The sequence below is a fragment of the Rhinoraja longicauda genome, chromosome 10 (genome assembly GCF_053455715.1).
Source record: "Rhinoraja longicauda isolate Sanriku21f chromosome 10, sRhiLon1.1, whole genome shotgun sequence".
NCBI classification, from domain to species: Eukaryota; Metazoa; Chordata; class Chondrichthyes; order Rajiformes; family Arhynchobatidae; genus Rhinoraja; species Rhinoraja longicauda.
In genome coordinates, this window is record NC_135962.1 from 23,288,100 (window position 1) to 23,314,883 (window position 26,784).

Sequence of the window (26,784 nt, forward strand, 5' to 3'; positions counted from 1 at the left end):
AACACCTTCTCCAACCTCCTACACACATCAACTGGTTCCCCGCAGGGCTGTGTCCTCTCATCCCTGCTCTTCATTCTGTACACTGATGACTGCAGGTCCACCCAGCCAAACTGTCATTTGGTCAAGTACGCTGATGACACAGTTCTCCTATCTCTGCTCTCAGGCCCCTCACAGTACCACAGCTCAGCTCTTCATGAGTTTGTGGAGTGGTGCGACAACTCCTGTCTTGGACTAAATGCAAACAAGACCGAGGAGATGGTGGTGACCTTCTCCAACAAGTAGTGTAAGAAAATAACTGCAGAAGCTGGTACAAATCAAAGGTATTTATTCACAAAATGCTGGAGTAACTCAGCAGGTCAGGCAGCATCTCAGGAGAGAAGGAATGGGTGACGTTTCGGGTCGAGACCCTTCTTCAGAACTGGCTGCAGCAGTCATCACCACTTTTCACGGGAAGGCTGTGGAGATTGCTGAGGAATATAAGTACCTGGGCACAATCTTCGACAACCTGCTGAAATTTTTTGTCTCCAGCACAGAGGGTATCCTCAGGAAATGCCAGCAGCGGCTGTATCTCCTGAGGAAGCTCAACTCCTTTGGGGTCAGTAGGGACATCCTCATAACATTTTACTGCTCCTTCATTGAAAGCGTCATCACGTTCTCCTTCACCTGCTGGTTCCACTCCATCAATCTTCAGAACAGAAATCGCCTGCAGAACACAGCCAAAGTCTGTTCCAAATTATTGGGCTCCCTGTCAGAGCCCTCTCCATCGTATGCGACCAGCAGATGCTAAAGTCAGTTGGCAGGATTTTACAGGACCCCTCACACGTCCTGTTCTCTGCGTTTGAGTGGCTCCCCTCAGGACGTCGGCTTCGCTGCCTAGGACACAGAGGAGAAGGGCAACCTTTGTCCCCAAGGCTGTTCAGCTCCTCAACTCCCAACCACGCCTGTACCGCAGCTCACCCTGCTCATCCCCCCCCCACCCCCCAATAGTTTTTGTACTACTCTACGTGCCTTTGTAAATTGCCCCACGGGGACAAATAAAGTGATTTTGAACGAACTTTGAACTTATTGCAGCCATCCGTGATCTCCCTACAGATTTGCTTTTCTGATTCTTGGGGGGCCAAAAGCATAATTCCATTAAAGGGATCATCTTCTTATTTCTCAGTTCCATCCATATTGCCTCAGTGGACGATCCCCCAGGAATATCCTCTCCAAGTACCGCTGTAATGTTCTCCCAAAGAGGTATTTAGATGGCGACATGAACTTGTAGGGAATAGAGGAATACGGATCATGCGCAGACAGATGGGATTACTTCAATTTATTATTATGGTTGACACAAGCATTATTGGGCTGAAGGGCCTGCTCCGGTGCTGCCCAGTTCTGTGTTCTACACTCTATGCAACAAAATATGGTGGATTTGTGGACAATGTGGAGAGTAGAGTTGGACTACAGAATGATATTGATTTTCTGGTGAAATGGGCTGTGAAATGACAGATGGAGTTTACTCCTGATAAATGTGAAGCGATGCATTTTGGAAGTACAATGGGCAAGATATACACCATGCAATTCATTGGTGATTGCACACCTTATACCTGCCTCCTCCTTCTACTAAAACAGCAAAATTCTCATGGGCTATAACAAATAGAAGCCATTTCTCCTCATCAATCCTGCATCAGAAAATTGCTGTGCCCCTTCTCATCCTTGTAATATCATTTACAGCAGGTATCAATACCTAAAATAAATTGCACCAAAAGGTGCAGTGACAATGAACCACTCCTTTGATATGTGCCATCTGTTTCAAACATTGCAAGCTGGCTTGAAATGGCTCTACCCATCATGAAACTGATTCTCATGATGATAATGTAAGACTGTCCATGAGCTAGATTATGGAATCATGATAAGAAACACCACTTCAGGGCAAGAGCAGGTATTATGGCTGACATGCAAGTGCAGAGCTGCGGGAATTGGAATGTTAAAAGTACTTTTTTTCCTGATAGGATGTCAAACTATAGCCCCATTTACTTGCAGAGATGGAAATAAAAGATCCTGTGGCAGTATTCAAGGAATTCATGGAAAAACATCCCTTGATGTTTGACGTAATTTTTTTTGTGCACAAACAAGACCAAAAGCAGATTGACTGGTCATTCATCTACTGTAACTTGCTGTTTGTGAGGGTTTGCAAAATGAAAATTGATTGCCAATGTTGGCAATCTAACAGTGGCTTTGAAAAGTAATTCATTAGCTGCAAAAAGCTTTGAGACATGACGGAAATGTGATCTATTTTTAACACTGTTCAAGTGTTTTCTTTATAAGAGGTAGCTGGTTGATTGTTGTCCTTTGTCTGAGATAATGAGACAAGGAATTACATGGAAACTTAAATGCTCTACTTGTTGCACATTCGAAATGGAGCAATCTGAGCTACTTGAAAAATGATAACAGTACAACTAAAAAATGTATATTTTTAAAATCTTTGAAAAAATCATGCTAAATAATCTTTCACATTTCCCACACAGTGGATGGTATTATTGCTCCATTTAAACCTTTGATGCTGATTCCTGGCACTTATTATTTTTTTCTCTCAAACTACTTCTGCACTTCAAGGTGACTGAACATTATTGTTTCCTCCTATATGACTCAATAATACACTATTAAACTCTGCATGTTTCTGGTAGAGAGCATAGTGACTGGTTGTATCACAGCTTAGTTCGTCCACTTTCATGCCCAGGAACGAAGACTACCGTGAGTGGTAGATACTGCCTGGTATATCACAGATATTGATCTCCCCACTATCAGCCAAATCTATAAGAGGCACTGTTGCAAAAAGGCAACCGATATCATCAAAGGCCACACAATCCTGGCCGTGCTATCATTTCACTCCTCCCATCGGGAAGAAGGTACAGGAGCCTGAAAATCATAACCACCAAGTTTAGGAGCAGGTTCAAGAGCAGCCTCAGTCTCTTGAATGCGACACAAGATTAAACTCAGCAACTGTGAACTTCTATGAACTTCATCTTTGGTTGCACTATTATGATTACCTAGTATTATGATTATTAACTTATTGTTGTTTCGATTATTAAATACTATCTGCTTGTTATTATGTTTACGGGCCCGTTAAGCCATTGCAAGTAAAAAATTCATTGTTCCATTGTTGGTACATCTGACAATTAAAAACTATTAATTCTTTACTCGGAGTATATGATATTTTCACCAATGTTGTTGTTGTGCCATGGAAGTACTTTGTTCCAGCACATTGAGTATGCAATCATATTTCTGCCTGTTTTTGTTAAATGTCACAATTTACAGATAGACATATAATGTAAATTTGCACATGGCATTGTATAATCCAAATAAAATGCAGCAGATTATGCAGTAGTCCCTGTCCCACAGTAACGTAGCAATTTTTTAATATCTTTCTTCTTGATTAAAATAGATGAACTAATAAAGATGATGATGTACATGAAACATGGCAATAAATCACTAAACAATTTTAAAAAAACATTCAGATATGCAAAACATATTACATGTGGGCAACCTGCTCTGTTTTTGGAAATTACATTATTTTTATGAAGTAATAGTTACCTTTATACATCTCCCAGTTTTGTATCAAAAAGAACTAGGGGATAGATGTTTCTGGACTTGAGCCTATTTAAACAAATTTGTAATTAAGGTGGAAGCTGACACAGAATATGAAAGCACCTGCGATTAGATACTGCTCTCCTTTCTCATTTTCTGTTTATTTGTTTGATGTGGCCCAGCACACTTCTCTTTCCTCAGTGCCAGTGTCTGATTTTGGCAACCTAATCAGACCAAAAAAGACATACATTGTGCAATATGCAATGTGCCCTACTTTGGTTAAATTTTAGCTGAAACAGAAGTAAAAAAAACACTAATTTGGAAGAATAGAACAAAATAATGGCCATCAATTTTTATATCCATGGAGAATTGTCCTGAATTAAGCTAAGAAACAACATGATTAGTACCAAAAAAGTTGAAAATAAATTAAAGGATTCATGCGCCACGAATGCTTGAAGAATTTAGACAAAATCTAAATCCAGACTCCAGATTGTGAAAGGTCTTAAATCATAATGCTTTGCTATAATTTGGTGCAATTGAATTAGTTGCCTGATTACTCCCGTGGACAGTGAACAATTCTATAATTGGAACAGAGCTGGAATCCCATTTAGACCAGAACTGTGTGTGGGCTTCCTATTTACAGGAGATCAGTGAACAAATGGTATGTTTTTTGATAGTATGTGCATTTCATAGGTATTATTGATCATTAGTTTCACCAAATCTATTATTCCACTGCACCCATGATTTTTAAAACAAAATTCACATACACAAACTCCCAAGTTGAGATACATTTTAAATTAATGTAGTATCAGCACCATGATTATAGCTTATTGGATAATCAGGCCATGGTAATCGCCACACTTAGGCATACTATTTGGGGAGAATGTCAAAAATTACAGGGAAGAAAGCAAGAGAACGGGATTGAGAAGAAAAAATAGATCAGCAATGATCGAATGGCAGAGCAGACTCGATGGGCCGATTGGCCTATTTCTGCTCCTATGTCTCATAATCATATATTATTGTATTGCAGTGTGTTATATTGTTAAAAACATAGTTAAACCATTTTCTACAGCTGCACATTTATCTAAAGTACCTAACATAAAAAAATCAATTGTAAATATTATTTATGCAGCTGCCCACCAATTTTCTACCACGTTTTCCATAGGGCATTGAGAATGCAGCAGAGTTTTAAGTATAGTTAAAAATAAAGGTTGAATGAATAACTTGGAAATAAATGTTTAGATGGTACTTAAGTATTTCAAGTAGGAAGTCTATATCTCTTCTTTGCTCTAAATTCTGCTTCTTGGATAGTTGTGAAGTGATTAATGAAGCCAATGTGGGAACCGCATATCCTTCCACAGATGAGACAGATTACGACCGAGGGTAGGTGTGTGATGTGCTTCTTCCACTGCTCATACACGGTTTCTGTGGGCTCCAGATAAGTGGCTTCAGGGTTTTAATTTCCACCCCAAATACTCCTTCTGTACTTTGAGCCGTCGTGGCCTAGAGATTTCCCAAAGGTTTTGTGGGTATGCTGTACTTTATCGAAGAAGCTTTGAGCAAGATCCAATGATTTATTATAAATATCTTTTCAGAGCCGACACTAACAGAGAATGCAGAGTCAGCATTTTCAAATTCACAGTTGATATGTATTCTTGGTGCATATGATTAATTATAATAATAGTTTTGTTCAAAATTTCAAGTCTATACAGTAAGGATGGCTTAAAAAGATAAAAGGATGAATTTCAGTAGTTTTGTCTTGAACCCTGAATATTGCAATCCTGCATATACAGTAAATCATACCATTTAACATTTGTATTGTCCGGATTATGTTCACCGTAAGTTACATCTGTTCACACATCCCACAATATAGAATTCGTACCACAAGTTCTTGGGGGAAGAGTTTCTTTTGTCCCCAGTGAACCTAATTGTGACCAAAGGGTCATTGGCACCAGAGGATCAACCAAAGCAAAACAAACACAGACTTCAGGGCTGCACAGTCACGCAGCTGGTTGAGCAGCTGCCTCATAGCACCAGAGACCAGGGTTGAATCCTCACCTCGGGTTCTCTCTGTGTGGAATTTGCGTGTTCCCCCTGTGACTGCATGGGTTTCCTCTGGGTGCTCCGGATTCCCCCAACATCCCAAAGATGTATGGAACAGTAGATTAACTGACCTCTGTAAATTACCCCTATCAAGTAGGGAATGGATGAGAAAGGGGATCACATAGAACTAATGTGAATGGGTGATCGATGGTCAGCGTGGATTTGGTAGGTCGAAGAGCTCATCAGCATTAGTTATGTAGGCAATGAATTTATATCACTAAAAGCTAGTTAAATTTGGTTCCATGATGTAACAGATTTCCAAAGATAGTCCCTGCATCTGAATATCCCCCTTTGTAACATGCACAAAAGAAAGCCAAATGGTAAAATGTAACTTTGGATGAGAAAGACAGATGGGCATTCCTTGATGAAGTGTGACAAGATAATATAATTGGCAATGGGGACAATGAAATGAAAGCTTGATAAGCAAAGAACTGGAGATTCTGGTTTAGAAAACAATGAAAGCTATCTACGACATCAACCAGTATTTCGGAAGGCACTAGCCATTTGCTTGTGATGATAGTATGGGTGCCAATTACAGAAAATACACAATAACATGAGTTGGAACATCTGCTCTTCAAAAGAATATTGCTGATTCTTATTTTTTCTGCAGTAGCTGCCTATCTCTTGAATCTTTTCAGCTGATTTGAGTTTTATTTTTAAGCTGGTTCAAAGGAATCATTTGTTGGAAGCTTCAATTGGTCTCAAAGGAGGAGATCCCAAATGGGGATGAACAGGCAGGTTTTGGAATATATGTTATTTTATTTAATTCACCACTTTGCCACAAATATATTTCTGATTTCCTTGATTCTTTAACACAAAATAAAAACAAAAAATGGTGGAAATAATCAACAGTTCAGCAGTATTGGTGAAGAGAGAAACAGCAAAAGTTTTAGATTGGTAACTTTTCATCAATGCTTACTTAAAATTCCAATGTCTAGTGAGACAAGCTTTGAAAGGTTTCCTTGTTGAATTAAGTATTAACAAATACATCACCCCTGAAAGTGGCAACCAAGCAGAAGCACTTCAAACAATTGGCTTCCATTATCTTTATCTTCTAACTCCATGTCAAATTTCTGTACTTTTCAATTCTATTATCTCTTTGAAGGGCACTTTAGCTTATTAATCACAATTTTAGTGGATAGATAGATAGATTACTACAGGGCAGCACAGTGGCACAGCAGTAGAATTGCTGCCTTACAACTCCAAAGATCAGGTTTCGATCCTGACTACGGATGTTGTCTGTATGGGCTTTGCACGCTCTCCCTGTGACCGCATGTGATTTCTCTGGGTGTTGCGGTCTCCTTTCACATTTCAAAGACATGTAGGTTTGGAGAATAATTCGTTTCCGTAAATTGACCTAGTGTGTAGGATGCGAAACTGGGATAACATAAAACTAATATACAGGTGATCTTTGGGTGGCAAGGACCCGGTGGACAGAAGGGCTTGTTTCCATGCTGGTACAGGGGAGATGGGCAGTGCCCAATGGCACCAGCAAGTGATGTGTTGATGAGATGGTGAGCTTCTTCTGCCATTTAGCTAGGGATTTTGTGTGTTTTGCAAAGAGGTTCTCAATGCAATCGTGAATGATCCGTTTCCACGCTGAGTGGTCAGTTGGAATGTTGATTTTTTTCAAGAAGACTTAGAGAAGATCTTTGATTCTTTTCCTCTGTCTGCCTAGTGATCAATTGCTATGATAGAGCTGAAAATGAGTTGTCTTTGTTGGGAATCTGATACCATGTCTGCAAATGATTTGGTCTGCCCAGTAGACCATCTGAATGTAATTAGGGATTCGGTGATGTTAGCCTGAGAGAGGACTTTCTTTATCTATTATCTTTCCAGTGATTGTGGAGAACTTTGTGGGCTGATGGTATCCTTCCAGTGCCTCCAGGTTCCTTATGTGGATCATCCAAGTCTCAGAAGATAAGAGAGGGCAGGGATCACTGGTCCTAAGTAGACCATGAGGTTTGCGCCAAGGTTGTGTTTTTGATCTTCAGCACCTTTTTCCTTCATTGGACAAAGGCAATGCCAAAGCAAATGATGATTCATGACAACTATCCAGTGGCTCTGACATCCATTATCATAAAGTGCTTTGAGAGACTGGTGATGACACATATTAACTCCAGCCTCACAGCCAGCCATGAGCTACTGCAGTTTGCTTACTGCCACAACAGGTTCACAACAGATACCATCTCTCTGACCTTAAACTCATTTTTGCAACACCTAGACCACAAAGATCCTATGTTAGATTCCTAGTTATTGACTATTGCACCGCCTTCAACACCATAATCTCATCCAAACTCATCTCCAAATTTCTGGAATCAGCAATCCCCTCTGCCACTGGATCCTCTACTTTCTTACCCACAATCTACAATCAGAGAGGATAGGTAACAACATCTCAACAATAATTCTCAACACTGTTACCATGCAAGGATGTGTTCTCAGTGTCCTACTGTACTCCTATACACTCATGACAGCATGGGCCAAATTTGACTCTGACTCCATCTACAAGTTTGCAGATGACATCACTGTGGTGGGGGCGAATCATGAACAATGATGAGACAGAGTGTAGCAAGGCAATAGAGAACTAAGTAACATGGTGCCAGGACAACAACCTCTCAATCCATATCAGCAAGACGAACCAGTTGGTTATCGACTTTAGAAAGCATCGTGGAGTACAGGCTCCTATTGGTGGTGTCGAAGTGAAAATGGTTGAGTGCTTCAAGTTCCTTGTTGATATTACCATTACATATCTGTCATGGGCCAACCACATTGATACGACAGCCAAGAAGGCACTCCAATGCCTCTACTTCTTTAGGAGACTGAGAAAATTCAGCATGATTCCAAAGACTCTTATGAACGTCTACAGATGCACCATAGAAAGCATGCTGTCATGTTGCATCACAGCTCGGTTTGGGAACAGGCCTGCCCAACACCGCAAGAAAATGAAGAAAGTTGTACATGTAGCCAATTCATTGCCTGAATCTACAATTCACCTTGCCTCAGAAAAGCAACCAACATAATCAAAGACTTGCCCCACCCAGATCATTTCTCCTTCTCCTTGTTCCCATTGGGCAAAAGGTACAAAAAGCTTGAAAGCACACAGCACCAGAGTTGGAAACAGCTTATTCCTCTCTGATATCAGACTTCTGAACGGTTCTTCCATAAGTTAGCATACTGTCCAATTTACTTCTACCTCATTGCGGACATTGAACATTTCTATGGAACTGATGACATCATAATTGTAGGCCGGATCACGAACAATGACGAGACAGAGTAAATGAAGGAGATAGATAACCTAGTAACATTGTGTGAGGACAACAATCTCTTCCTCAATGTCAGCAAGATGTTTATAAGCTTGATAACAGAGGGGAAGAAGCTGTTCTTGAATCTGGTTCAAGAACCTTGAATCTGGTTGTGCACTACAATGCTGCAAACTATATTCTGCACTCTGTATCTTCCCCTTTGCTCAATCTAATGTACTTGAGTTTGACTTAATTGTATTTATGTACATTATTATCTGATCTGATTTGATAGCATGCAAAACAAAGCTTTTTACTATATATCGGTGCACGTGACAATAAACCTAAACCTAGCCTTGCACTCTACATCCACATGACAAGTTGGGTCATTATTCAAATAATGCTTATGTATTTATCATGCATTTGAGCTTATATTTCTGTTCTACTTCGTACAAGATTTTTATCATGTGGATGTTGAGTATGAGGTCCCTCTTATATAAGCTTCTGAATAACATAGGGATCAAAACAGAATACCATTTTTTGGGATAGGGCAAAGTGATTTCAGTGCACATAATTCTGCACGTAACAGTGAAATTGCAAAATGGGGTGTGGGGGCATCAAGAGCATCCATGTCATGGCCTCTCACTGGTGATCCGGTTATCACCACTTAAAGTGATGTCTCCTGTGCCAGCCCAAAATAGACCTAGTTGGGTAGACAAATAAAGAAAATCATTATGAGGAGTGCCTTTGACTTCCTCTCTGGCATCCATCCATCTGCGGGAGATGATGGTGCGGCTTGGCGTTGTCCTGCTTGGAGAATGGCATTTTTGATCTGTGGTTACATTTCCTTATGTGATTGACTAGGCCTATCTGTGACAGGCAGATCCTTCCACAGTTTCCACAGGTGAGGTTGTCTCTGGTTGTTGTTCTGGGGAGTCTGTGACTGCTGTCTTTGACCATATTGCGGCGTTGGCGCCTGTGCTCCAGGGTCTTGAACCACATGATGTTTCATGCCCACCTGGAGGTCCTTCCTCCACCTACCAAGGTCCTCAGCAGCTGCTTCCCAGGTGTTAGTGTCGATATTGAAGCTTGTCATATCCTTTTTAATTGTGTCCTTGTAGCGGAGCTTTGGTCTTCCTCTTGGTCTCTGAGCATTGGCAACCTCCCCATAAAGCACGTCTTTGGGGATACGCCCATTGTCCATCCTGTGTATATGTCCAAGCCAGCGGAGGCACCTGCTTGAGGACAGCAGGGATGCTAGGCATGTTGGTTAGAGAGAGGGCAGATTCGTTGGTGATTTTATCCTGCCAAAAAACTCCCAGGATGCGGTGAAGACAGCGAAAATTGAAGTTATTCAATTTCCGCTCTTGATGTTGATAAGTCGTCCAAGCTTCACTACGGTAAGGTAGCGTGCTCAATACGCAGGCTTTGTAGACAGTGATCTTGGTTTTGGTTGTGAGTTTCCTGTTCTTCCATGCCCGCTTGGTTAGTCTCCCGAAGGTGGTTGCTGCCTTTCCGATGCGTGTTGATTTCCTCATCCAAAGAGAGGCTATCAGTCACCGTGGATCCTAAGTAGGAGAATTTTTTGATGGATTCCAGTAAAGTGGTGTTTAGGCTGATTTGAGGGGGGAGTGGAGTGCCCTGACCCATGACAATGCTGATTGTCAGTCGATATTCATTGCAGGCATGAGACATCCTGTTCATTAGCCTTTGAAGTCCACCTTCCATTGGGGGGATGAATGCAGCATCAACAGCATACAGGAGCTTTCTTAGGAGCACAGTTTTTACCTTCGTCTTGGCCTTTAATCTTGCTGGATTGAAGAGTTTCAATAGACAATAGACAATAGGTGCAGGAGCAGGCCATTCGGCCCTTCGAGCCAGCACCACCATTCAATGTGATCATGGCTGATCATTCTCAATCAGTACCCCGTTCCTGCCTTCTCCCCATACCCCATGACTTCGCTGTCCTTAAGAGCTCTATCTAGCTCCCTCTTGAAAGCATCCAGAGAATTGGCCTCCACTGCCTTCTGAGGCAGAGAATTCCACAGATTTACAACTTTACAACTTACAGATTTACAACTCTCTGACTGAAAAAGTTTTTCCTCATCTCCGTTCTAAATGGCCTACCCCTTATTCCTAATATCATCCCATTAGTTTCCCATCACTTCTGGTGTGGAGGTAGACTCCTTCCGTGTCTGTCGGGAAGGCAAAGGGCAGATAGGAAGATGCCGAACAGAGTTGGGGCTAGGACACACCTTTCCTTCACTCCGCTTCTCATGGGGAAGTTTTCCGATGTAGCACCATCAAACTGCACTGTACCATGCATGTTTTCGTGAAAGGACTGGATGAAGTTTAGAAGTTGTGGTGGACACCCAAACTTCTCTAGCACCTGGTAAAGACTGCGTCTGCTGACAGAATCAAATGCTTTTGTGAGATCCACGAATGCAATGTATAATGGGGTTTGCTGCTCTCTGCATTTCACTTGAATTTGATACAGGGAGAAGATCATGCCCACTGTAGATCTGTTGGATAGACAAATAAAGAAGAAAATTATGAGGAATGCCTTTGTCTTCCTCTCTGGCATCCGTCCATCTGCAGGAGATGATGGTGCAGCTCGGCGTTGTCCTGCTTGGAGAGGGGGATTTTTCAAAATTATGAGGAGTGCCTTTGACTTCCTAATGCACTACAAAAACATGAGAAAAGAATGCTGAGAGGAGATTTGATTAAGGTGATTAAGATTATGACTCAGTTGGCTAGGATAAGTAGAGAGGAGTTGCTCCCATTAGTGGATGGTTCAAGGACCTTGTTTGGGACCTGTGTTTGAAGATTTAAACTTTTGCATAAAAATACAATGGATATGTGAGAAGCATTTTTATTGCACCACTTGTAGGCATGATTTAGAATTTGCTGTCTGACAGAATCTGATGGAAACAGAATCAATCATGAATTCTAAAGAGAATTGTATTACCACTTGAAAGAGATTAATGTGCAAGACAATGGGGAATGGGACCGAATGTTCTACATTGTGCCAGCATGCACTTGATAGGCAGAATGGTCTCCTTTTGTACTGTAACAATTCTATGATTCTGTGCAAAACTTTGGAGTGATTACTTAAAGTTACTGTGGAGAAGGTTATGGAAGCTAGGAAACTCACAGAAAGAACTAGTATAGACACAAGAAACTGCAGATGCTGAAATTTTGAGCAAAAATCAAAGTGCTGGAGGAACTCAGTGGGTTTAGCAACATTTGTGGAGGGAACTGTACAGACAGCATTTCGGGAATAGTGATACCCTGAAATATATCCGCATTTCAAAAAGAGTGGTTAAAGTGCATAAAGATGGATAACTTCCTGGAGCATGTCCAGGTGCGTTTCAGGACACAACACAATGTGACAAACATGAATGGCAGCATCTTTGGAGCGAATGGATAGGTGTCTTTGAAGAGATTTTGCAGTGGAACAGTAAAATGTATTCTTGGACATTGTGGAAATGTAGGTAAGAAATTTCACGAGCCCAGGTAGAGATATTTGAATCAGTATTAGCCTTTGGTGAGGCATGGAAAGACTGGAGGGTGGCTAATGTTATGCTTTCCTTTAAGAAGAGCTGCAGACAACATCAGTGGTGGAAAAGTTCCTGGGGGGATTCTAAGCGACAAGATCTACCTGCATTTGGAAAGGGAGGGACTAATTAGGGATAGTCAATATGCCTTTGTGCATCAGAAATCATGCCTCACCAATTTGATTAAGTCTTTTGAAGAGGATTTTTGAGGGCAGGGCAGTAGACATTGTCTACATGGAGTTTCGCAAGGCCTTTGCCAAGGTCCCATTTGCTAGGCTGGTTAGGAAGGTTAGACCTTATGCAGTTATATAAAAGCCTGAATGGCATAGATAAGGTGAATGATCAGTCTTTTTTTCCAGAGTAGGGGAGTCCAAAACTTGAGGGTATAGTTTTAAGGTGAGATTTAAAGGGACTTGAGAGACAATAGAGGCTGGTGGATATGTGGACTGAGCTGCCAGAGAAAATGGTAGTGCAGACACAATTACAATGTTAAAAGAAACTTGGATAGGTACATGGGGAGAACTGGTTGAGTGGGATATGAGCCACAGGCAGATATAAAGGGCTAACTCAGGTACATGGTTGGAATGGACGAGTTGGGCTAATGAGTTGACCATGGGTTCTGTTTTTTTTAACCATATGACTCTGACTCTAAAGTTTTTGTATATATATATATATATATATATATATATATATATATATATATATATATATTGTAAATCCAGCTGTATTCAAAGTGATGTTTTAAAATGCCAAATGGGTCCATTAGACCCCCTTTGAATGTCCTTCCAATTAATAAGAAAAAGACCGTTGCCACCTACTCATAACTCCATAAAAGATCAGGCAAGGGAGGTCAATCATTTGCGAGCAATTTAGTGCACAAGCACAGAATGAATGAATGAAAGAATGAATGAATAAATGAATGAATGAATGAATGAATTAATAAGTTTATTGGCCAAGTATGCATATTACAAGGAATGTGCCTTGGTGCTCTGCTCACAAATGACAACGCAAACATACAGTTAACAATTAAGAATAAAGCATAACCACATCAAAACAATAAGGATACAACACTACGGTCTAAACATGTGGGTGAAAATAAACCAGAGCCAAAAAGAGACTACAGATTTTGGTTATTGAGTAGAACTATCACTCGTGGAAAAAAAGCTGTTTTTTATGTCTGGCTATGGCTGCTTTGACAGTCCGGAGTCGCCTTCCAGAGGGAAGTGCTTCAAATAGTTTGTGGCCAGGGTGAGAGGGGTCAGAGATGATCTTACCCGCTTGCTTCCTGGCCCTTGCACTGTACAGTTCGTCAAAGGGGGGAAGGTTGCAGACAACAACTTTCTCAGCTGTGCGATCGATTCATTGCAGCCTCCGGATGTTGTGCTTGGTGGCTGAGCCAAACCAGACCATGATGGAGAAGGTGAGGATGGACTCAATGATAGCAGTATAGAATTGGACCATCATTGCCTGTGGCAGATTGTGTTTCCTCAGTTGCCGCAGGAAGTACATCCTCTGTTGGGCCTTTTTAATAATAATAATAATAATAATAATAATAATAATAATAATAATAATAATAATAATTATAATAATAATAATAATAATAATAATAATAATAATAATAATAATAATATTCATTTATTGTCATTGCAACGAGTACAACGAAATTAAAAAATAGCCAATCCTGACGGTGCGTACAAACATATATGCAATAAATGCAAAAACAAATAAATACATAAATACAATTAAATACAATTATATTAAGTACAAGATTTTTTAACGGTGTTGCCTAGTGCAAAGGTAGTGTTCAGTTCTCGTATGGCCCTGGGGTAAAAACTGTTCTTAAGTCTGTTTGTTCGGGATTTGATCGACCTGAAACGTCGACCAGAGGGCAGATGAACAAACAGACGGTGGCCGGGGTGGGATGGATCTTTTATTATTTTGCCTGCTCTACTGAGGCAGCGTAGGCTGAACAGGTGCTCCAGGGAGGGCAGTGAGCAGCCGATGATCTTCTGGGCCGTCGTGATGACCCTCTGAAGGGCCTTCCTGTCCTTTTCTGAGCAGCTGGCATACCATGTGGTTATACAGTATGCCAGCACACTCTCGATGGAGCAGCGATAGAAGGACAACATGAGCTTCTCCTGCAGGTTGGTTTTCCTGAGGATCCTCAGGAAGTGGAGTCTCTGCTGTGCCTTCTTCACTGTGGTAATGGTGTTGGTAGACCAGGTAAGATCCTCTGCGATGTGCGTACCCAGGAACCTGAAAGCTGGTACCCTTTCCACACAGACCCCATTGATGTAGAGTGGGTCGTAATCTACACTGGTTTTTCTAAAGTCAATTATAAGTTCCTTTGTTTTGGAGGAGTTCAGGACCAGATTGTTCACTGAACACCATGCTGCCAGCCTTTGGATTTTATCCCTATAGGCTGTCTCATCTCCTTCTGAGATGAGTCCAACCACAGTCGTGTCATCCGCGAACTTGATGATGGTGTTGGTGGGATGGGTGGGGGCGCAGTCGTGAGTGTAGAGGGAGTAAAGGATGGGGCTCAACACACAGCCCTGTGGTGAGCCGGTGCTCAGTGTAATGGTGGAGGAGAGGTGAGGGCCTATTTTGACGGTCTGGGGGCGGTTGGTCAGGAAGTCCTTGATCCATTGGCAGATGGTTTGGGAAAATCCAAGGTCGGAAAGTTTGGTGACCAGTCTGCTCGGGATGACCGTGTTAAAGGCAGAGCTGAAGTCGAGGAAGAGCATCCTCACATAGCTCCCCTGGTGTTCAAGGTGGGTCAGTGCAGTGTGAAGAGCAGTGTCGATGGCATCCCCTGTAGACCTATTTGCTCTGTAGGCAAACTGGTGTGGGTCGAAGGTGGGTGGGAGGCTGGCTTTGATGTGCTGCAGGACCAGTCTCTCGAAGCACTTTGTGATGACCGGTGTGAGTGCTACCGGACGGTAGTCGTTAAGACCGCTGATGACAGACTTTTTTGGCAGTGGGATGATTGTGGCGGACTTCAGGCAGGGAGGGATGGTGGATTTTAAAAGGGACAGGTTGAAGATTTTTGTGAAGACCTCAGATAATTGGTCTGCACATTCCCTCAGCACTCTGCCCGTCACACCATCGGGGCCTGCAGCTTTCCTGGGATTCACTGCTCTGAGCACGCGCTTAACATCATACTCCTGCACAGTGAAGGTGTTGCTGTCAGGTGCTGGAGAGGGTGTTATGTCTGCCACTGTAGCTTTCACCTCGAAACGAGCAAAGAAACAGTTAAGTTCCTCTGCCAGCGAGGCGTCGCCGTCGGCAGTCGTGCGGTTGCTGGTCTTGTAGTTGGTGATGTGCTGGATGCCTTGCCATACCCGCCGTGGGTCATTGTTGGAAAAGTGGTCCTCAATCTTCCTCTTGTAGGACGCTTTGGCATCCTTGATGCCTCTCTTCAGGTTGGTTCTAGCAGCACTGTATAGAGCTCTATCATTAGACCTGAAGGCGGTGTTACGGTCCTTGAGGAGAGACCTGACATCCTTTGTCATCCAGGGTTTTTGATTGGGATACAACCGGATGCGTTTGTCGACGGTGACATTGTCAACACAGTTTTGGATGTAGCAAAGTACAGTTGATGTGTACTCCTCCAAGTCCTGATCCTCAAAAATATCCCAGTTGGTCCTTTCGAAGCAATCCTGCAGCTGCGAGGAAGCTCCTTCAGGCCATGTCTTAACAGTCTTTATGGTGACTGGAGTTTTCCTCCTGAGTGGGGTGTATGCTGGAGTTAGGAATATGGACAGGTGATCTGACTGCCCCAGGTGTGGTAGTGGTGCTGACCTGAAACCCTTCTTAATATTTGAGTAAACCTTGTCTAGTGTGTTTTTCCCCCTGGTAGCACATCTTATGTGTTGTTCAAGTTTCGGGAGAACTGACTTTAGGTCTGCATGGTTGAAGTCCCCGGCTATGATGTGGGCTGCTTCTGGATATGTGCTCTGTTGTGAGTTTATTGCACCGAGCAGGTAGCCTAAAGCTGTGCTAGCGTTAGCATTCGGTGGGATGTAGACTGCTGTTACTATAACCCCTGTAAATTCGCGAGGAAGGTAAAAATGCCTGCATTTAACTGTTAGGGACTCCAGATCAGGAGAACAGTGGCTATCTATGATTTGGATGTTAGTGCACCAGCTGTTGTGCACGTAAATGCATAACCCCCCCCCCCTTGCTCTTACCGGAGTCGATGTTTCTGTCCCAACGAAACGCTGTACGCCCGGCTAGCTCAATGGCTCCGTCTGGGATAAGTGGATGAAGCCATGTCTCTGTTACCAAGAGAATGCAACAGTCCTCCACGAGTTTGTTTGCTGATATCTGTAGTTTTAGTTCGTCCATTTTGTTGATGATGGATCTGGCGTTGGTGAGAAACATGCTAGGTAGCGGTGGTTTGTGTGGCTGTCTCTTTAGCTTGGCAAGTATACCGGACCGGCATCCTCGCTTTTGCTTCCTGTTTCTCCTCCGCCTGCGACGCCTGTTCGCGCCGACAACTATCCACGGAGCGCCCGGTGTCCTGGCTATCTCTTCCGGGATATTTCGCGGGTGTGGAAATTCGCGCACAAGGTCCCGATTGCACTGGAATCCTATGATCAGAAGATCCTTTCGGTTGTAGGTAGGATTTGCCTGATTTGCCTGGTTTGCATGACTAAAATTGACTAACAGACATAACACAGATAACACACATAAAACGCACCGAAAGGGAGAGCTGTGAGCCGCTGCGTCCGTGCGCGCCGCCATCACTGTGGAGTCGATGGTGGCCCCCCCATTTAAGGTCCCTGGAGATGATGGTTCCAAGGAACTTAAATGACTCCACAGATGTGACTATGGTGTTGTTGATGGTGAGTGGGGGAAGGGGAGGGGGATCTTTTCGAAAGTCTACAATTAGTTCCACTGTCTTGAGAGCATTGAGCTCCAGGTTGTTGCGAGGGCACCAGGACGCCAGCTGTGTCACTTCCCCTCTGTAGGCAGATTCCTCCCTGGATCAGTCCAATCAGGGTAGTGTCATCTTGACAGAGGAGCTTGACAGAGGAGTCTGTGGAGGTGCAGTCATTGGTGTGTGGAGAGAGTAAAGGAGAGGGGAGAGTACGCAGCCTTGTGGAGCTCCTATGCTGAGGGTCTGTGGGTCCGAGATGTGCTTTCCCAGCCTCACATGCTGCTTCCTGTCCATCAGGGTACCTTTATCACTGAATTTTCAGTGCAATCTGTGGGGAGATGTGACTGACACAGTAACTTGGTTCTGCCAGCTGCATTTAGTTTCCTACAAAACTACTTTGTCAACGCAGAGCTGAATATATTCTGGTTTGTTTTGTTTCGGCTTAGCCAAGGCAATGGTTGAAATAAATTGTTTTTTTACACGAACAAAGGATTTTTCTTGTTTTAAAACAGAACAATTAAAGCCTCATGCGACTTAACTGTAATACTTGATTTATTTATGCAAATTGTTTATGTTTTCTGTAGCCTTTCTTTGTGCAAACATTAATGTTTTGATTCTAAAATTGTGGTTTGATGTAAGTCGATTTGGTTTTTTTTAAATGATATGTTTAAGAATTAAGATTGTTCCTGCTAGTGGTTATGCATTGTTCCATCTCATATTTTTAAATTCAGTAAATTTAAGCAGAATTTAATTTCTAAATTGCTTCAAGAAGTGGTAGCCCTCATAAATCCATCAGTGACATCACTTTCCCAGTCAAAGACAGCATATGTGAATTGCAGAAGCTTTTTTTAAAGAGCCACTTGTCTCATTTATTTTATTAGTCTTTGGTGAATGTAATTAGAATCAAAGTAATTAAATGCAATTGTGCTCAGTATGTTACTGTTGTAAATTGCCCTAAACAATGTGTGTTGCATGTTGTGAACACAATTCTGGGATTAATAGATGATAGATAATGTTTTAGGATTGTATTTCACACTAAACAGCCAAATAGAGAAACAAAGACCTTGGTGTAGTGTCATTAATCTTAGTCATTCAAAAGCACAAGTGTAATTTGCATGCCTCAAGTTATAGCACATACTGTATTTAGGAGGAGAGCTATATCATAGTCCCACTTTTCTAGTTTAAAAAATAATGTCAATCAAGTCATCCTGTAAAACTTAAGAGACAGAGTGTACAGTGTACAAAATAAAGGAGCCCCTGTGAAAGCAAAGAATAATAAAATGTTGCTCAAGTTTAGATTGAGGCATCCTCTAACACCACTGGCGTTTATATCCATTTGAAACCAATCCTCTAGATATCAGCTTTATAATCATATTGTTTCTTTCACAAAATCATTTAATATAATACCTCAAGTTTCCATCTCTTGTATTGCACTGCAACTAATTTGTTTGCTTCAGGGCCGGATTAAGCTAGTGCGGGGCCCGTAGCATATGTTATAAAGGGGCCTTAAATACGGGACAAGGTGACATCACTGCCCACGCCCCATGTGACCTCACCCATCCAGCGGCCACGTGCTCCCGCTCCACCAATGACGGCCGCCGGGGCCAGGAGACGGGTTGCAACCTCCGTTCGGCGAACACACTCAGCTCCGCTCCCCGAACACACTCGGACCCGCTCCTCAAATCCCATTAACGTTAGCGAGCTCCGTTAGCCTACACTGTCTGGGCCTACAGTGTTGGGGCCTACAGCGGCCCACGGGCCTTATACGGGACTCTCAGAGAGTGTGTGATGGAGGGGTTTAGTTTAGAGATACAGCACGAAAACAGGCCCTTCGGCCCACTGTCCGTACCAACCAGCGATCCCCACACACACTAGGGACAATTTTACACATACACCAAGCCAATTAACCAAACCAAAGCCAAACCTGTACGTTTTTGGAGTGTGGGAGGAAACCGAAGATCTCATCGAAAACCCACGTGGTCACGGGCAGAACGTACAAACTCCATACAGACAGCTCCCGTGGTTGGGATGGAACCCGGGTCTCCGGTGCTGCAAGCGCTGTAAGGCAGCAACTCTACTGCTGCACCACCGTCGGGTGAATGACGGAGGATTGCGAGAAGAGGGCCAGAGGAGTAGGAGCTGAGGGTGCCAGAGAAGTAGAGACAGGGAGGGCCGGAGGAATGTGGAAAAGGTAGGGTCGGAGGAGTGTATAGAGGCGACACTGGAGGTATAAGGGGTGAGACGGACGGAGTAAGGGTAGGGAGTGCTGGAGCAGTGGATGCTGAGCGGCATGCAAGGTGTGGGTAGAGGTGGTTGTAGAAGAGTGGAGGAGGAGGCAGGGTCCGGGAAGTGAGGAGAGAAGGCCGGGGGATTGGCGAGAAAGAGGGCCAGAGCTTTTGGGATGGGTGAGAGGGAGTCGCAGGATTTTGGGAGTATGGGCCAGAAGAGTAGAGAGAGAGAGAGAGAGAGGTACGGACGGGTAGGGGCTGAGAAAGGGCCGAAAGTGTGAAGGAAAGTGCCTATAGAAATGGAAAGTAAAGGCTTGAGAAGGGGGGGGGAAGAGGTTCGGAGGAAATGGGGAGAGCGTAATGGAGATGTGCAGGAGGAAGAGTGGGATGGAGAAGAGGAGGGAGAGTGGGACAGAAGACTGGGAATAAAGGGGGATGGTAGATTGGTGGAAGAGAGGATGAACAGTGGCTATTTGGGGGAATGAAAGTCTGGGAGGACAGAGGGAAGGGCGATTTGGGATAGAGTCGCCCAGTGGAATGGGGAGAAGGAGAGAGCCAGAGGAGTGGGGAGAGAGAGGACCACAGGAGTGAAACGAGAGAGAAGGCCCTAGCAAGGAGAGGGAGGGGCGGAAGGGCAGGGAAAGAACGGGCAGAAGAGCGAGCAGCGGGGGATTCGGGGGAGCAGGTGCCAGAGGAGTGGGGAGAGAGCACTGGAGAAGTAGGGAGAAGGAGGGCCGGAGTGGGAGATGGGAGTGGGGGGGGGGGGGGGGTGATGAGGTGGTGAAAGTGGCCCGGGGACTTGAGAGAAAAGAGCCGATGAGTGAGGAGTTAGAGGGCCAGGGAGTGTGGGGATACAAGGCCAATATTTGTGCAGAGAGGTCCGGAGGAGTGAGGTGTTTGGGTGAGGCAGATGTGTGGAGTAAGAGGGGTGGAGACTGCAGTTAAGCGGTGACGTGCCGGCTGCCCATTGGTCCGCGCAGCTCCGCCAACACATTCAAACCGCGGCGGTTGGGAATCAGCGCGCGCAACACAGCGCCCCTGCCAGTTTTTTAGCATTTAGTGATGTCGATTTCAAGCATTTAGGGGTGCCAATTTCAAGCATTTAGCCCGGGGCCCTCAAAAGCCCGGGGCCCGTAGCAAATGCTATTTTCGTTACTGTGTTAATCCGGCCCTGGTTTGCTTTCAATCTGAACATTATAAGAGATGCAAAATGTTGCAATGAAAGTTTTCACATGCCTTTGAAAGATATAGTTACATTCTGCATCGTGTTAAAGTTGACAATGTTTGGGACAGCCTTCACTGAGTATGAATTAATGTCTAGTTAGTTTCATTTGAATGAAGTAAAACAGTCCACACAATACATGGGTTTAAACAGTAGTTTTTAATATGGCGTTCTGACTCAAAATTAACCTCTTACCCTATCTAACAGCTGGAAAGTAGGAATTCAATTTCACATCATTGTCTGCAATCAACGTAATGTTATGCTGGAGTTCTCACTGTTTGTGAAGCAAATTGATAATTAGATTCCAAAGGCACCATAAGCTGCTCAGAATCAATATGTTTGAATACCTCAATATGTTTGTAAGCAAGATGTGATGTGCACATTGCACATTGAATATAAATAAATTCCAAAACTGCATTTTTAATAAGTCTAGATTTATTGAGTCATGAATTTCTCTGATTGCTTCTGCCTACAAACATACCACATTCTGAGTTTGCTATCAATTTCTAATATCCTGGAGGCACAGTGCTCATTATCAAATTGCATTTGAATTTTTTGTTTTGTGATGATTAACTGAGGTCGTATAACAGCAACCTGGTTTTCTTAAAATACGATTTCTATGCAGACAGTTAGAAGAAGAGACTATTTCCCATAAACATTAAAAAAAAAACCTTCCTCTATAGTACAGTGGGCTGGATGTTATATATTTTAGCCCTGGTACTTGGGTTATTTCTAACCCTGACAAGAAAAAGACTTCTTTTGTTTCTAATATTTTTCAAAGCTCTGCTGTGTATTAAATCTGGGCTATGCTTACTTTAATACTAGTGGCTATGTTAACTCAAAATGATCATTGCACAAATTAATTAACCTTTCTAAGGAAAATAGAAGCAAATGAATTTGAAAAACAGTTTTTGTGGTTGATATGTTAAGTGTATTTCCAGCAAACTTTGAGTGAATCTTGCACAACAAAATGTTGAATGAGAGACGATATCTGAATCATCAAGCATATTTGTTGCACAATCAATTTAAAATTCCTTTTCATGGTGTTAAAACCATAGAAGTCCAGTAAATTGATCTAATCTTATAATTTCATCATTGAGATCTGGCCAGTTGTTTTCTATAGTGAGTTCTTTTTATAACTAACTCCACAACTGTCCATTTCATTGCTGACCAAACAAATGTTCAGTTTTTGTTATTTTTCTGTTCAAAGGGAAGTTGCTGTTATTAGAACATCTTCTACATTCATTATTCTTGCAGAAATCCTCTTCAAAATCTTTATTTTTATGTGACACTTGTTAATTCTGTCCAGATGTACAGTGCAATTTCAATAATCTGATTACATTGTCACTCAGCATTTAAAAAGCTTGGATAACTTATTTTAACCTTTTCTTCAATTAGTTATTTGGATTTAAGTAAAACCTTATAACATGGAAACATTGATGTTTAACATGCTTTTGTTGACTTTAAAACACCTGAAGTTGTTAAGTTGTTACAAAGTTGAGTGCAAAGGAAATCATTTTGTGCTTATCAAGAATATTTTGAAATATGGAACACCCTTTTGTTTATTCGTATTTAGTATCTGTATCAAAACATTTATTTGGAAGCACAAAGTCTAAATGTACAGTTTATTTTGCAAAGTGTCAATTTAATCTCAGATCAGTCCAATGACTAGGCATCAGAATGGGACCAGAATATTAAATGTCATTTTTCTCTCTCTGAGTGCGATTGTCAATTCAGACTCGAATCCTCCCAGATTTATTTTATATGCAATCTTTACAGATCCGTCATTGCATTGTTGGAGAAAAATTCAAATATAGGTTGCAGAAATAAAGAAGTTTGTGAACATGCTGCATCAACATTCACCCGCCCTTCTCTGATCCCCACAACATAGAAAAATAGGATTTATCACATGTCCAGAAACCTGTGTATATAAAAAACATTAAAGATTTAACTCTTGACATTTTATCCTAATCATATTTTATGCCTCAAATAGAACCTACCACTAATATGCTGGCACATACCAAACTATTCTTCATTCTTTTTGCTTGAGAGAACAGTAAAACATGAAATATAAATGTAGTTCCTTTATTCTTAATAAATGTGAATGCACTGGTTCAAGCCCTTGCACTCTGCACTGGACTCTTTTTTGGGGGAATGGGTACACAGTGAATGATTAAAATGTAAACAGAAAATCTTTCAAAAAGGAGTTAGGCGCAAACTAATCTCTGCTATGGTTTGCTCTTGCAGTATGAAGAATCTGATGGCAGGTTGAAACCTTGACCTGATGTGAACTGCCATAAACCCTCCTGTGAGCATCATCAGCAACTTTTTTGTTGCCAAAGAATCAAGATGACAGATAAAAAGCAAGGCTAATCAAGGTATAAATCCCATTTTACCACTGCACTCTCTCTTTAATTATTATGTTTGGATTTCACAAAGTATTTCATAGTAATTTCAGCTGTTTTTGTAATGCTAACTTTGTCAATACACTTGACAATAACGTCAACCCAAGACTACCTTTAATTTCCCCACAGAAGTAAAACCCTTGTTTTGAGGCTACTGATAATTAGATATAGCAGATTTATTTCACAATTTACACTTTTTGCAGATAAATAGAAAAAAAGAATAGATCATTTAAGATTAATATTGATTAACAAAATATTTAAAAGAATCTTGGTTCAAGAAAATTAGAAGTTATAAAAAATAAAATGATTTACATTACTAACCATTTCAAAGTATCAGTCTAAACTATTGAACTCAAATTTTTAGAGTCATCATTTTGAATTGCAAAAAAATAAAATTGCTCTTATAAATACATTTGTGCTTAATGTGGTAAAATTCTATCTCATGTTTTTTTCCAGCAACTTGTATCTGTAGAAGTTACCAGCAAAACATTGGCACCAGCTGAGAAATTAAAGTTGTATTTTATGGAAGAGATATTTTTTCCATCTGGCATATATCATTCATATTCAACATTTGTTGTAAATAACTAAAATGATACAAGAAAGTAAAAAAGTCAAATGAAAAAATCTACTTTGTTCTTCCCAGCATCACATTAGTTTACAATCAATCATTGCATATGAGAAAGCATTACTATTTCAGGAATAATTTAGAAAGAATGTGCAAACTCCAGTGAACATTTTAAGAATGAAAAAAAAGTTTGAAGTAGATGATACAATTGTGTCCAAATAATATAAAATGGCTTGATAATGAGATTATCAACATTGCGATTCAGTAATTGCAATAAAAAGATGCACAAGATTTACTTATGCTTTTACGCAATTTATAACATTACACTGATCAGCAGAAAAGAATTCCAAACATAATTCATAGATACAATCAATATTATTCTCTGAACTCACAGTTTCTGAGGGAAAAAAACCCTTTGTTCTGATCTGCACTGCTGCCTTAGGCTTTAGGTACATGACGTGTTACTGCCCCCTAGTGATACCTTTTCAAGGCAGACTTACTGAATCACAAACATTGGTCAGTCAAATTACTGTAAAGATATAATGTATGGTTTCTTGTTCTAAAAAGCTTACAGTATTGTATTAGATTTTAAAAAAATCATTATATTCATCCCTTCTAACTGTTACCTTGTGCCTTCCCATTACAGGGGTCAAGTCAGTGTGATTACTGCTTTTAGTTATGTATTAGCTAAATAGAATTATTATATTTTAATACTTGCAATTTGAATGGTTTTGTATTTTTAGAATTGGAAATAAAAATTGTAAAAGTAAGAAATGCTGAAGACATTTTTAAAGAATCCATAACTTTGTTTCTTAGTACATAATGAAACCTAGTGCAATAACATGAACTGTTCTTGTATCGCAAATCAAATTTTATGTTTCATCACCAACCTGACCGAATTTAAAGATTTAAGTTTAATTTGGCAAGTTTTATGAAAATAATTGATAAAGGGGTTTGGTTGGACTCTCTTTTGGCCAACCTAAATCTCATTCGATCTGGGTGAAAATCAACTTGAAAAAATGTTGGAAGTGAATTCAATATATTTATAATTACTTTGAAAGATGGGTCTTCCTTTGCAGAAAACCCTTTGGAAGCACTATCATTTTTCTCATGTGCATAAAGTATTAAAAAATTCAAAATCAATACCAAATAATTCTAAAGAGGGAAAATCAACGAGGATTCCTGGTCGTAATCTATGCATGCTTTGTGTTCATTATAAACCTAAGCTGAAGACAGGATTGAACAGATATCCCCTGCAATTGAATAGCCTATTGATACTTTACATAGGATCACAGAGGAAGAATATTAGCTTGCATGATATTCATTGCCGGTGCTACAAAACTAGATGTCTTCCTCAGAATGAAAAGAAAAAATGAACAGGAACTCAAACATTTTGTATCCAGCAACAGTACTGCCAGCTTCAGAAATCAGTAGTGATTTCCATAGGATTTCAATTGAAGTTCACATGGTTTTACTTTTCATCTTAAGCTGCTTATACAATTTTATTTGCATGGAAGGCAGCAACAATTTTACCCACTTCTTGAGCAATAAATGTTACTTTTTGAAATTATACACAAAAGTTTTGCTTCAAGCTATCAGATGGAAAAATTAACAAAACAAAACAAAATGAAAATTAAATCATTAGTTATGTGTGTACTAGCTGCTTCCAGAATAGGAAGCGATGGATAAACCACCCACAGCACAGCCCTGAAGAACGGCAAAACCACCCTTGGGGATAAATAACCAGATGAGCTATGTACAAACTCTAACACATGCAGTCTTGCTCAGCTGGACACATACAAATAAAAAGACAAGATTTACAGGGAAAACCTGCCATTTGCAATAGCTAGGGATGGGCAAAAAGACATACATCACAGAATCTCTATGTAACACAGCAACCAAGCAATTGCAATGTAAAGGAGAAAGTAGCAGTGCGACCAGTGGAATATTTGCCAAGGCATACTGAGAACTTATGTATAAAGGATGCACATATGTAGATTCAGCTATTTGTGAAGTGAGCCTTAAACTGATGGACAATCGAAATCTGAGTTAAGTTCTTAGTTAATGCAGCAGAAAAGAATCAAATAGCTCCTGACACCAGTCATGGTATTTTTGTCATAAATGATACAGTGGTGACTGCAAATTTCATATGTGCCAGAACAAGGGAACATCAATAGAGAATTTTACAATAACATGACATGTAACTAGATGCATCTGAAGACTATTTTGAGAAGGTGAAGTGCCTAAAAATTGACCTACCTCACTTTGTTTAGTCTCCAATGTTGTCCCTTTATCTTTGTTGCTATTAAAGGGATGCAAATTCCTGGATCTTTGCTGATGAGACCATTTTTGATAAGTGAATAAAATGATGAATGCTGATGTGATTTTCAAGCATGGAGTTCACCTAGCATGCTCAAAATAGTACACATTACATTTCTTGGCAGGAGTCTCTGGGAAGTATTCCAGATTAAGAAACTTAAAAAGATTTTATTTTGTGTTTCTAGCTAATCTATGTTTGCCACGGTTCAAAAATAAAAGAATGAATTTACATTTATGTTTGATCTTTCATACCACTAGAATATCCCAACAAAATTGCATCCGATTCGTTATTTTGAAAGTATTTTTCTAGTTTATTGACAAGGCCCGCACTTTTTATCCTATTCATGTTCTCCAGAGATGCTGCCTGACCCCTGAAAATCAACACAGAAGTGTCTATTTTTGGTGATGTTGGGTGAATGATAAATGTTGGCGTGGGTATTAGGTTAAACTCCCTGTCCATTTTCAAATACTGCCATAAGATTTTTATTTACCCACAGCACGTCATCAGGGCCTTAATTCACCATTAATCACAAAATGGCACCTCCAACAATCCAGCACATCCTCTAACCTGCACTGAAATATCAATCTTGATCACAGGATCAAATATCTAGATTTGGTCTTGTATTTTGTAATGATTCTAATAATTTGTTTCATGGAAGTTGAATATTTAAATATGGATTCACTAAATTAG

At 41.1% G+C, this 26,784-nt stretch overlaps 1 protein-coding gene across 1 annotated transcript in view; it reads right to left on the reverse strand.

Annotated features, from left to right (window-relative positions):
* cdin1 (CDAN1 interacting nuclease 1) overlaps positions 1-26,056 on the reverse strand; it is a 201,328-nt gene extending 175,272 nt beyond the window's left edge. The window contains exon 1 of the mRNA XM_078406394.1: positions 26,034-26,056. The gene's annotated coding sequence lies outside the window, so the exon portion shown is untranslated. The remainder of the gene's footprint in view (positions 1-26,033) is intronic.
* Between the last annotated feature and the right edge of the window lie 728 nt (positions 26,057-26,784).